The following is a 13,641-nucleotide window of genomic DNA, read 5'->3' as shown; positions in this document are numbered from 1 at the left end:
TTTCATGGGAATGTTGCCAGGGGTCTGGTTTCCAGGGTCTAGACATGTAGGCAGAGGAGCAGAGTGAAGGCAAACTTATCACATACCTAATGATGGAGGAGAGGTAGTGAGGGTGAAAATGTCCCAGAAGAACTGACACCAGAAAATATTCACAAATATGTCATAAGGAGTTCACAGCACTAGAAGTACAATAATGTTGGAAGCTGATCCCAATTGAGAAACAAGTGAGATAATAGAGAACAAGAATGCAAGCACTCTGCAAACTTCTCTAGATGAGTCTTTAAAAAAATAAACCATTCTCTTTTCAAGGTTTCCTTTTTTAAATTAAAAAAATTTTAATGTTATGTCTTTTATTTTCCTTAAGAGACAAGAGAGCAAACCAGGAAGGGGCAGAGGGAGGGGGAGAGAGGAATCCTAAGCAACCTCTGTGTTCTCCAGGCAGAGCCCAGCGAAGGGCTTGAAACCATGAACTGTGAGATCATGACCTGAGCCCAAATCAGGAGGTGGGCACTTAACCAACTGAGTCACCCAGACATCTCACCCTGCCTTTCACCCTTTCTAATGTTTCAAATGACTGTTTATCAAATGAATCCTAGTTTTACTGTCTTTTCATGTCCCTATACATTCATAACTGGCAGTTGGGGGGTATCCAATATGTTAAACAAAGATTCTAAAGTTCACAGAAAAAATGTTACGGTTTCAGGTCCATCATCATTGTTTCCGTCCTGCACCACCATGCAGAAGAGCACTGTCTCCATTTATCATGCAGCCCGATCTTAAGCTCTAGGGAAAGAATTCAGTTCGAATATGAGCTGTGGGAACACAGAGTGAGAGACAGGAATTGATATTTTATGTGGATGGTTTATGGAAGGTATTTTAATAAAGTGACATATGAGGAAGGCTTGAAAGAGGGAGAGACTGAGGCATGCACATCTGTGGGGAGAAGAAGCAGAGGAGGGATACAGTTTGACCTCCACTTCCCTAGTATCACTGTGGCTGACACTGGAGAGCCTTTAGAGAGATAGCAATGGTCCAGGAAGAGATGCTGGTGGCTGGGACTGGGGAGCAGGACAGGAGTGAGCAGAGTGCAGGTTCTGGGTGGAGCTCACTGGTGTGAGGGAAGAAGCTTGCACTAGCACCTGAGAGCTTTTCAGGAATTTTTCAAGCTCGTTATTCAACTGTTGGCAGTTTGAAATTGGCCACATTGGAAGTGTAGACACCACAGAAGTTGAAAAGCATCACAAACCAGGCTTCTTCTTCTGTCCAGGTGTAGATGTGTAACACCATCTGGTTACTGGACATACATTATGAAAGCAGAAATAAATATAGGATATAAAGAAGAAAACCAAGGAAGGTTCCTAACTTCTGGACCTCCAGCACGTGTACATGAGCAGAGGGCCAAAAAGGATGAAAGTGACAGTAGAGTTAGTGTTCCCATCACAGGGAGAGGAGTAGGACAGGTAGGCAAAGAGGATGAGAATCCTTTTTTCCCCCATCAAACCAGGACAGAATTCATTTGTATCCAAGATGGACTGAAGCACCTTATCAAGGCTAGGGAATCTGGTGGTTGGCAGGAATAACCCATGAGAGCATGGACTTGAATGTGTCACCAGAATGGACTTGATGACGGTCCCCAGAAAATGGATGAGAGATAGACTGGTGTCTGTACAAAGACTTGTTTCTCACATTCTGGTGAGATATCCGTGTGTAAATCTCCAAAGACATTCCCATGGGCCCTGCTCAGACCCAGATATGAAGACTTGTTCAGGTGGGAACAAATATGGGGTCCAAAGGACAGTGAGAAGGAGCCGCAGGAACTGTGGCAGGTGGGTCTCTGGGGAAGAAGGCATTTGGGGCAGAGTTGTGGGAGCTTCTAGTTGTTTCTTGTCTTAAGCTGGGCCTCTCATGGAAGACAGGAGGCAGCAGAGACTGAGGGTGGCATGTAGCAGGGGATGAAGGAAAGAGCTGTGGATCCATGTTCATATTTCATTATCTTCTCACCATTCCAGAAATGTTCTCCACGTGTCTCCTATGTCTTTGGTGCTATTTTCCTCCCAGAACACCTGTTGTTAGAGGACAGGAAGCCCTTTACATAGACTCTGCCTCCTCAGTCTTCCTCCCTAGGTCCTGATCTTCCTTCTCAACCCATTCATTTTGTCCCACAGAGGGTCAGAGTAGGAGCTGTTCTCAGAACAGCCAGCGCGCACCCGTCAGCATTCCTCTAATTATGGACTGCTTGTGCCCAAATCATCTTGAGATGGTCTCCAAGAGGTTTCCCACCAAGCTGTCACTCATTCAGCCCACACCCTTCCCAGAAGTTGTAGGTCTCTCTGTACATTCTTTCAAAGCCCATGACCCCATCCACCTCTACAGAACCCAATAGTCTTCCTGGAACTTGGGAACCTGCCAGAGGGATCCCTGAGGCTCCAGAGGAAATATAGGAGGTGCAACACCTGGTCTTTACCCCAGGTGGGCACTGACCCTGTGTGACCTGTGGGCTGCCCCTCCCATTGACCTGGATCCTTCTGGGAAGGATCTTGCTCGTCCATAACTCACAGTCAATCCGTTGCTTCCTGTGGACATAGATGGCAGAGACAGTGACGAGCAGCAGCATCTTGGGGCCTAGGGAGAGAGCCACCAGGAGTGGAGTGGACAGTTCTCGATCTGGAAATGAAGGGACAGGACAGAACATTAGAGAGAGATCCATGAGTCCACTCTGGAGGTCCAGGGGCCTCCACTTACTCCATCTGAGGAGTCCTGGACCTATCAGTGCTCTAAAGCTCACCAATCTCCCCTGTTTTGAGGCTCCAAGCAGATCTCAGGGTAAGAAGTACCTCATCTCCCTCATCCCTTCTCAGGCTACTAAGTGTCCTTCCTGAGGGAAGGGGTGGAGGCATGAGCACTCAGTAACATGTATGTAGCTTTACTGACTTGGTCCTCACACACTATGGTGCAGGACTTCCATCCTCTTTCAGATGAGGGACCAGGCTCATAGTTTATGGAGGGTAACAAGGTGAGTGGGAAATCCCTCACTGCTGTCCCTTAGGATGAATCTGAGACCGTGTGTGTGGACCGGGATAAGTCCATCCTCTCAGGGTCATAGGGACGAATGTCAGTGTGTCCTCAAGTAGAGTGAGGACAGTGTCATGTGACATCACACAGTGCATGAATCCCCTTCTTTGTTCTGCACGGGAGCCTCTACGACCCCAAGTTCTTGTGCTGAGGGAGCCCTCAGGTTGGCCTGACCTCACAAGATCTGCTGGTCAGAGAATACCCTGGTTAGGAACGGATATGGGGTCTAAATGTGGGAGGGGCCTCAAGCACCATCCAGACCACCAGGATCCCAGTGCCAACATCAGGTACTCTCCTTCTGTTGCACATAGATCATTGGATCTGGAGGCACAGCTTCAGATTCTTTGCCTTTTTACAAGAACTGGACTTTGCTCTTAGATTTACATCAAGGAATTCAAATAGGTTTTTGAAATACATGGAATAATCTTAGAGAAAGGAGCAAAGACCCAACAATTTTACCCCTGGTGTTGCAGGATGGCAGCTCTCAGCTGGGTGGCCCTCTGGATTTTTTTCTCACTTGAAAGAGCTGCATTTCACATTTTGCACCAGCTTCTAGTGGGCGGCATGCAGCAGAAGACTGGAAGAAGTTGGTGTACAGAGGTTTTGCCCCTCTGCTCCATTTAAATAACTCAAAAATGGCATCCAGTTTGCCTGTTCTCTGTGCAAGCATGACTTTTCTGTGCTGCATTGTGTTCAATATCTCCCTTTGCCACTGTTGCTGCTTCCCTAACTCATACCTGTGAATCGGGCACCACAGCACAGGGAGCTTTCTTCCATCTCATATGATTTAGAGTCTGCTTTCCAATGCAGGTGACTTATGGCTTTTGTCTGTGAGGGGATTTGGAAACCAAGTCTAATGTGCAGGTACAGACCTGGGTCTCAGTCAGAGGGCTGGCTAAGAAGTCCCCTGCCTGGTGGGCAGAGGAGCAGGGGAAGGTCCCAGCTTGCTATGGTCACTGCTAACACCTCACAGCAGTGATCTGGGATGGAGTATACAAAGGATGGGATTGCCCTGGTAATCTGGAAACCAGTTGGTCATTATAAGAACTATGGGGTGGACGACTGTTGCTAGGCATCAACCGTTCAGAGAAAGACTATGCGAAACTAAGACCTATTGATCTCTCATGAAAAGTCACGTGTGAAAGAGGACTTCTGGGCAACAGTGTGGACTCACCCCTATCAGAATAGAGGGTAGAAAAAGCTGAGGAGGTAATTGGGTCCAACATAATTATAAGAGTATCAGAGTTTGGGGTGCCTGGGTGGCTTAGTCAGTTAAGCGTCCGACTTTCGCTTAGGTCATGATCTCGCGGTTTGTGGGTTCATGCCCCGCGTCAGGGTCTGTGCTGACTGCCAGCTCAGAGCCTGGAGCCTGTTTCAGAGTCTGTGACTCCCTCTCTCTCTCTGACGCTCCCCTGCTCACACTGTCTCTCTTGCTCTCTCTCTCTCCTAGAAATAAATAAAACATTAAAGAAAAAAGAGAGTATCAGAGTTCAAAGCGGATTGAACTCTCAGCTTCATGGCAGCTACTCTGCCAGAATAGGGCCTCAATGGGGAAACATGGGAGACGAATACTGAGATGTAGACTTCGGGGACAAGGCATTCAAAGCCCTTGGGGTACTTAGGTCTGCTGAGGACAAGGCAGCAGCTTAGCTGCTCATCTCTGAATACAGCTTCTGAATGCAGAGAAAAGCCAATAAAAGGAAAAGAAAGTCTATGGAAATCTGGCCCTCAGAAGTCCTTGAAGAGCAATCCCAAACTGCAAAATCTCTGGGAGAGAAAAGAAAAAAAAATCACCAAATCCAAAAGCACAATCCCTTATGCCATTGCCGGTCCTCACCAGCCACAGAAAAGGGCTGCCAAAAAGGACAAGGGCAGCTAGCCAAGTAGCTCTAGAGTTGGTTGTTTTTTTTTTTTTTTTTTAAGATATCTCACTGCCAATATGAAATCCAGCTTAAATGGGAATATATTAGAAGTATGTCCTGCACATCAGGACACAGATCATAGGAAATAGTGTCAAAGTATGCCTGACTTAAGATGGTTGGCCCAGATCTCCCAGAGCCCATGAGTATGTGGTCCCTTTCATGGCAAGGTAGACTGTGTGGTAACTAGCTATGGTCTGGAGTGGGTCATTTTCTTGGGTGCTCAAAATGAAGCCAATGTAATCACAGAGACCTTTACAAGTGAAGGAGGGATGCAGGAGAGTGGGAGCAGGAGGCATATTGACCTCAGCAGAGTGTAGTCTGGAACAGGACCCTAGGAGTGGAACAGCAAGGACACAACTCTACCACAGTTCCCCCAGAGGGAATGCAGCCCTGCCAACTCATTGTAGAATTTTGGCCTCTAGAAATGGAAGAAAACAAATGTGTGTTGCTTTAAGCCACTAAGTGTGTGCTAATTATTACAGCAGCCATAGGAACCTGATACAGGAAGGCAGGGGCATTTTATAAAGACAGATGTACATAAAGGAGGTAGGCTTCACTTAAAATGCATAACTTTGGTGGAAAGGCAAAAAAGATGAAAGAGGTGCTGTTTCCAAGTTGAGTGGTGAACGGAAGAAGGAAAACCAGGACAGGAAACTTAGCATCCTGAAAGAAGAACCTGAACGATCAGAGGACTCAGAACTCTCTCCTCCAAATGCCCAAACCAGCTAACCAACCCCAGTAACATAGCTGGTTACGCTAGACTGAGAAAACAGAGGTGTATTAAAGTAGAAGTATAATAAAATACCTCCAAACCATAAACATGAACAAAAAGATGTGCATTCTTATTCCAACTCATTGACCAATGATATCAGGGACTGTAGCCCTGAGATGCCCAGTAGAGGGTCTGGCATCCTGGTGCATCACTGTCACATAGGCATCTAGCTCTCTGGACTGACCCCTGGAAATAATATGAGGTCCAAGAAAAGGAGGACTCTAAAAGGTGGAATAGGAAGGCAGGTAGGCTAGATGCCTGCAGTCAGGAAGAATACAGCACCAGATATCCCTGGCTCCATGCTACTGACTCCCCAAGCACAGAGGGAAGTTCCTGTGTGGCATTCACAGAAGGAAAGACTAGTATCAATAATCCTAGCTCCCATTTCAAACAATAAGGAGGAGCAAAATAAACCCAAATCAAGCAGAACGGGAAAAAAATAGGAGAGAAAACAATGGAATTGAAAACAAACAATAGAGAATTCACTAAAACAAAAGTGAGTTTGTGGAAAAGATGAATAAAATTGAAAAAATTCTAGCTATTCTGACAAGGAAAAAAAGTGAAATATTTCCAATATCAGGAAAGAAAGAGGATATCACTACAGACCCTACAGATATCAAAAGGATACCAAGTAATATTATGAGAACTCTATGGGTAGAAATTGGACAACTCAGAGAAAATGGACCAGCTTCCTCAAAAGCACAACCTGCCACAGGCATCCAACATGAAATAAATACTTTGAGCGACCCTTGCTATTCAGATTCTCTTCATATAAAAAAAGGAATTGTAGATTCCTTGTGATTTCACAGGAAATGTCCTCTAAGCATATAGAGATGGAATAAAACCAAGTTTGGTGCACAAAATAAAGTCTTAGAAGACATTTTGGAAAATCTGAATATAGGTTACATTTTAGCTGATATGAGGTAATTATTGTTAATTTTACAAAGTGTGTATTGGTATTGGTTTTGTAGAAAAACCAAAGTCATTATCACATGACCACACAATTATGGACTGCATTTGCAACTAGATGTGCATCGATGACAAATCTTTAGAGGACACAAGTATGCAATACCTTTAGCTTTAAGAGAAGATGTTCTCCCCTTTCTAACTGTACTCTCCTAGTTGGCAGGTTTTTGGACTCGGTGACTCAGTGTTGACCTAGCAATGAAGACAATGTCCTAGGGTATGTTGGAAGCAAATGGGCCTTTGAAAGGTCTTCTGGAGCAAGGACTCCTGGAAACATGGCTCAAACTCCTCCTGATGTTACATGAGAGAGAAATAAGATACTGTTTGGTCATAGAAAGGGGACTCTGAAAGTCCAGCTGTTATACCTAACACATGTTTGTTCTACAGGCTGGTGGTCTCTGTCCTCAGGGATCAGGCATCCCTTGGCTAGTTTAGCCCATCAGCTGGACTAAGGGCAGGACATCTTCACCATCTGTCCCCCATTGCTCCCTGAGTCGCTTCTGTAAAATTATAAGCTTCCATGGTAGTTAAAGCAGGAAGATCAGAAATGGCCTGGAATTGGCATCAAATAGATGTGCAGTGAGTAATCATGATTATTGATTTGATTATTAATCAAAGCAGGGACAAAGGTGGCTTGTGCTATGCTCATCCATGGACACCTGGGAGCCTGGTCCAAACTCAAAACTCCATCCTCAGGGTTCCCTTCCAGAATTTGAGACGTGCTGGGGTGAGGATAGAAAAATGTAAGAGGGATAGATGTCAGGCCCAGGTGAGAAAGAACAGATGGAGGAGTGGCTGGCCTGGTGTGGTGACGTAAGTCCTGTTGGGTGAAGGTGCAGGAGAGAGTACCTAGCAGCAGGACCATCTCCCTCCAGCTGCTCTTTCTTTCTCTAATGCATGTTTATGTCGAAATCTCTAAAAAGCTATGCACCAAAATCTTAACAATGGTCACTCTTGGAGCATGGCTTTGGAGGGAAGCTCATTTCAAAATTCTACTTTATATCTATAGATTTCCAGATTATTCTATAATAGGCATGGATTACTGCTTTTTTCCTGAAAAAAGAAAACATAAAATTTGAAGCACTAGATTAGTTGGCATGTTGGCCTCACTGTGGGTTGTAAGTGTTTCCTGGTCCTTCTGGTGGGCAGATGCCACAAGGGTATGGGTTTTGGTGACCGCGGGCTGCCCGTCATGCTGCACCTGGCAGGTGAGAACCACATTTTCCATGTGGGCGGATATGTTCACCAGGAGCCAGCTCGTCCAGTTAAAGGTCCCATCCTTGTTTTCTATGAGGTTCGATGCCAACTTGGCCGTTTCTGTTCGTGACATGCTTCCGTTCTCCAAACCAGGTCAGCTGGAGGCGCTGGGGGTAGAACTTGTTCACTTGGCAAGTGACCTTCACCTGGTCCCCTGTCCCGGGTTGCTGGGCAACCTTCACGGTGGGTGGAACTGAAACAGCACAGAGCAGAAGCTCTGACCTCATGAAACAGACACATCACAGGGTGGGGCTAGAGAACTTAGCTCCCCCCACGCAGCAAGGGAATTACCCAGAACAGTGGGTGCTCAAACACTGAGGGTAGTGTTTGCCTGGGAAAGAAATCCCTAAGCACACTGCTAGGTACTCAGTAGGTGCTCAAGGACTGGTGGCTCCCATTAGGGTAATAATGAGTGAAATCCAGATACAGGGCCCCTGGCATGCAGTTAGAATAGAATAACTAGCAAAATACATGAAATCACCAAGCATATAGTGGTTAGATTACAGGAGGTGCTCCCAATAGCATGGCTATGGGAAGGTAATGAAACTACCTAGCACAGTGCTTGGCACGTGGTAGGGGTTCACCTGGAATCTGCCATATAAAACAGTAGGAGTGACTGTGACTCTGGGTGCCCGGTGATGGGGAGGGTCTGTCAGGAGTCAGGATCCAGGGGGTGGAAGGCTGTGAGCACAGAGTGGGGTAGGGGCAGGCTGGGAGTCTTGGGGGCCAGGCGTGGGCTTGGGCTGGGGGTGACGGGCATCTACCTCGCAGGGTGTCGGACAGGTTGGCCGTCCCACGAAGAGGAGGGCCCCCCTGCAGCGTCTCGTGGTCCACCTCGCAGATGAGCTGGGAGCGGACGTCCCCCGGGGCCAGCACCAGCGTGGCGCTGCTGGAGACGCTGTAGGAAGCGCTGTCTCCCTCTGGGTCCACGGTGGTCCGGGAGGCTGGCAGCTCGTTCCCGTTTTTGAACCATTTCAGGGTGACGTTTCTGGGGGGAGAAGCCGTGGGACTTGCAGGTGAAGTTCACAGGCTGCTGGGGCGCGACCCTGGCCGTGGGGCCCGACACCACTGGGGGAGAGGGTTTGGCTACGAGAGGAGCATTTATGAAGGGTAAGCACGACCGTGGTCATCGTCCCCAATGACAGGTGTGTGACACTGTGCAGAACGACACACGGATTCTTTTTCAGCCCTTCTGATAGTGCTGGGAGGGCGGGGTCAGAGATTGACTCGGAGTCGGGGCAGGGCCCACGTGCAATTCCAGCCTGAGTTCCAGGTCCCCATTGTTTTCTCTGCCAGGGGACTTTCCACCCCTGAGGGCACAGGAAGGACATTTCTGGTGGGTGTCACCCTTGGTCTCCATCGTTCTGAGCTGCCTCCCTGGACACCTTCCCGACTTCAGAGAGCGTGTCCAGCAATCAGCACAGGAGTTGGGGCAGGGAGGGAGTAGGACTCCAGACCCCTATTATAGCCTTAACCAGGTGGACAGCCACCTGCAAGTGTGGAATGACACAGCCCAGTGTCCCCTGTGAGATGGGACAGCAGGCTTTTCTCCTTCCTGTGTGGCAGTGAGGGGCACGCAATGCAGACAGTTTTGCTTTGAATTTAAAACTGAAAATGCTTCTCAGAACCAAAATAAACTCTGATCTATCTTCATACTAAACATAATTTATGCCTGGAGGTCTCTCTTCTAATATTTATGAAATTACTCAACTTTTCACTCTCCACAAATATTCCGTAGGGTCTAATCCACACCATCCCTGAATCTGAGAGGGAGGGTGAAGGGTTGTTTTAGTGAATTGCTTTCTTCTCTTGGGTCAGTGTTGGGTTGTAAACCAAGATCACTGAGTGCTTAGATATAAGTGGTGGTTAAGTTTTTCATCTTCTTTTTTAATTTTTTTTTAACAAATAGTTTATTGTCAAGTTGGTTTCCTTATAACACCCAGTGCTCATCCCAACAAGGTCCCTCCTCCATGCCCATCACCCCCCTTCCCCTCTCCTCCACCCCCATCAACCCTTAGTTTATTCTGTGTATTTAAGAGTCTCTTATGGTTTGCCTCCCTCCCCATCTGTAACTTTTTCCCCCTTCCCCTCCTCTATATTCCTCTGTTAAATTTCTCCTGTTACACATATGAGTGAAAACATATGGTATCTGTCTTTCTCTGCCTGACTTATTTCACTTAATATAATACCCTCAAGTTCCATCTACATTGCTACAAATGGCCATATTTCATTCTTTTCATTGCCATGTACTATTCCACTGTGTGTATAAACCACATCTTCTGGATTTATTTGTCAGTTGATGGACATTTAGACTGTTTCCATGATTTGGCTATTGTTGAAAGTGCTGCTATGAACATTGGGGTACATGTGCCCCTATGCATCAGCACTCCTGTATCCCTTGGGTAAATTCCTAGCAGTGCTATTGCTGGGTCATAGAGGAGTTCTACTGTTAATTTTTTGAGGAACCTCCACAGTGTTTTCAGAGCAGCTGCACTGGTGGTTAAGTTCTTAACTGTGAAATAATTTAAAGGACAGAGACACCGGCCAACAGAGCAGGCGGAAGCCCTCCTGTGTCCTGGAAGCACACACATCATTGACTCCAATGGGAGGGCATTTCACCCATAGAAAGTCCTGTAGCGTGCTTCCAATGTGTCATTATTTCCCAATACCTTCTGTAACGGTCAGCAGAGGGCACATATCACAGATATATATGTTTGTGAATATTTAACTTCCTTTTTAAAGTACATCAAACATTCTGAGGAAATAGGAAGGAGGTGTCACTAGTGTAAGTCAAGTCATACAAAGGTCAGCTGCCCAGACACCCTTAGAGGGACAAATAATGTGATTAGTTGTATCAAAAGTGTCTTGGGCCCCCAATGCTAGGCTGACTCATCCTACCTCTCAGATCCTTAATCCTGGTGCCACCCCTGTGCTGGGGGCCCTGGTGCGTCCCAGCATTCATGAGACATGGACCATGTGCCACGCCCTGCTGTAAGCACCTTACATTAATTCACACCCTCAGTCCTTGCAGCGGCTCTGTGGGCCGTGTGGTCACAGACAGACAAGGACACCGGGCCCAATGTGGGGATGACTCATCAGAGGTCACAGAGTCAGGAAGGCAGAGTTGGTTGGGAGCCTAGTGAGTAGGATCAGCCACTCAGTTGCTGCGACACTCAAGAATCACCTACTCCGCACATCCGGGGCTTTCTGGACCTCTTCTGCAATCATAAGACCCCTGACCAGCTGCCCGATTATTGCCATGGCACAGATGGGACACAGAGGACCTGAGAGACACTGAGACTAGCCCAGGATCGGACGGTTCTGGGAGGGGACCCCAGGGCTCACTGAGGGTCTATCCTCTCACACTGGCCACATCGATGTGAGTGCTGTCCAGGGGCAGGGGTGAGGGGAGGGCTTGTAAATGGGCAAGTTACTCTGACTTTCAGTCCCTCATCCCTGGAACCAGAGACCTGGTCAGTTTGGAAAAGGGAAGAGCTTAGAGTCTGCGGACTGAGGTTCCAATTTCCCCACCCTTTACCAGCTGCGGGGCCTTGAATAAATAGCATGATCTCTCCAGGCCTCAACTTTCCTGATCCATGGAAGTGGCTGATTCAGGGGCACACACAACAGACCCTGATTCTTATCTGTTCCTCAGACAGTGGAGGACATTCTTATTGACTTGTTGTCACATCCGGGGGAAAAAAGGAGGCCCACGCCACACTCACCACTCACGGTGACCTGGGTGCCGGATCCAGACTTAAACTCCACATCAGGGGTCCCTTTCTGGAACTTCACACAGTAGTAGGTTCCCGTGTCTGCTGGGGTGATGTTACTGATGCGGATGGAGAAGTCTGTGTTGTTTCTTTTTGTCACGTCTGCAACATTTGTTACTCGAGGCGTTGGGTGGTGGTATCCTCCTCTGGAGCTGAAGATTAACTCCCGGTCTGGCCCCGTCCCCCTGAACCACTCCACCTTCCCGATGGGGAGCAGGGAAGTCAAGGTGCAGCGCAGAGTGGCCGTCTCTCCGGCTGCCACAGACACCGACCTCTCAGGCTGGATCACCTGCAGCTCCACCTCACCTGCCACACCTGGAGGGAACACAAAGCAGGTGTTTCTCATCCTCGTGCGATCTTGTCTGTCTTCTGAAGTGTTTATCCACAACAACTTTCATCGCCTGAGTGCACCCTGTGAGCTCAGCATGTCACATGTTCACAGCATGTAACCCTCACAATGAGCCTGTAAGGTAAGACCCTATTACAAATAAGGAAACTAAAACACAGAGAGAGTCAGTAGATGTGGCACATGGCAAGAGGGAGTGCCTCAGTCCTCTCTGAAAGCATCATACTTTACCTAATGATTTTGCTTGTCTACTCTCTGGCCCCTTGGGGTGTTAGACATTCTGGACTCTTGCATCCGGTGGAACGATGAGACTTTTTTCGACCATTGTGTGTGAGATAAAGTGATGGATTAATTTTCTTGGCTGTGCATTTAACTTCTAGAACCACTATGGATCAACTTCCCTCTTCCACAAGCACATGCACATGTGGGTGTCTTATCCATCAGTTTGAATACGTGAGAGACAGTGATGGGAAGAGCTTCCAATACACAATACACATGTAGGTAGTTAAACGAGAAGTAAAAGAGTGTTTAAAATCTCTAGGTTTTTACTGAAAAGCAGTCATATTATATTAGTTTCCTAATGCTGCAAAAACAAATTATTAAAAATGTAATGCCTGGCGGTGCCTGGGTGGCTCAGTCGGTTAAGCATCCAACTTCGACTCAGGTCATGATTTCACAGCTTATGGGTTCAAGCCCCATGTCGGGCTCTGTGCTGACAGCTAGCTCAGAGCCCGGTGTCTGCTTCAGATTCTGTATCTCTCTCTGACCCTCTCCTGCTCACACTGTCTCTCTCTCAGAAAAAAAAAATTTTTTTTAAAAAAAGTAGTGCCTGAAAACTACATAAATGTACTATCCTATTATTCTGGAGATCAAGGGTCTGATTCGTGCCGCTGGGCTAAACCCAAAGGGCAGCTGAGCTGTATTTCTTCTGGATGTTGTGCCTTGCCATCCAAATTCTAGAAGCTCCCCATAATTCTTTTCATCGTTCCCAATTTCCTATCATTCCAAATTCTCGCTTTTATTGTCACTTGCCATTTTCTAACTTTGACTTCCTTGCCTCCTTCTTGTAAGGACTCTTGTGAATAAAATGGGGCTGCATTGATAGTCTCCTAATGTCAAGAGTCTAACTTAACACTTTGGCAAAATTTCTTTGGCTGTATAAAAGAAAAACATTACAGGCTGTGTATTAAGATGTGGACCTCTTTGAGAGGTCATTGTTCTGTCTCCCACACACGTATCCCCAGATTGTTACAGAAACAAGTTACTGTAAACAAACAAACAAACAGAAGTTTGTATGAGTCCAAGTCACACAGGCTGAGAAGAAGGCAACATACTACAATCTGGAGGAAGGGCTTTTCAAGCAGTGAACTGGTGGGTTTGTGAAATAAAACTAGAAATCAACAACAGAAGTGGAAATGGAATCTTCTCCAAGGTATTGAAACAGAACAACACACGCTTTTTTTTTCTTTTTTCTTTTTTCTTTTTTTAAAATAGTTTTTTGTCAAGTTGGTTTCCATATAACACCCAGTGCTC

The 13,641-nt window shown here is 46.8% G+C and overlaps 1 pseudogene; it reads right to left on the bottom strand.

Annotated features, from left to right (window-relative positions):
• Positions 1 to 388: 388 nt before the first annotated feature.
• On the bottom strand, positions 389 to 12,108 carry LOC120235398 (annotated as a pseudogene).
• Positions 12,109 to 13,641: the final 1,533 nt, after the last annotated feature.

Source organism: Hyaena hyaena, unplaced genomic scaffold (assembly GCF_003009895.1).
Source record: "Hyaena hyaena isolate Hyena2069 unplaced genomic scaffold, ASM300989v1 scaffold_131, whole genome shotgun sequence".
NCBI lineage: Eukaryota > Metazoa > Chordata > Mammalia > Carnivora > Hyaenidae > Hyaena > Hyaena hyaena.
Note: the sequence above shows the minus strand (reverse complement) of the source record. Positions and strands in the feature narration are given on the sequence as shown.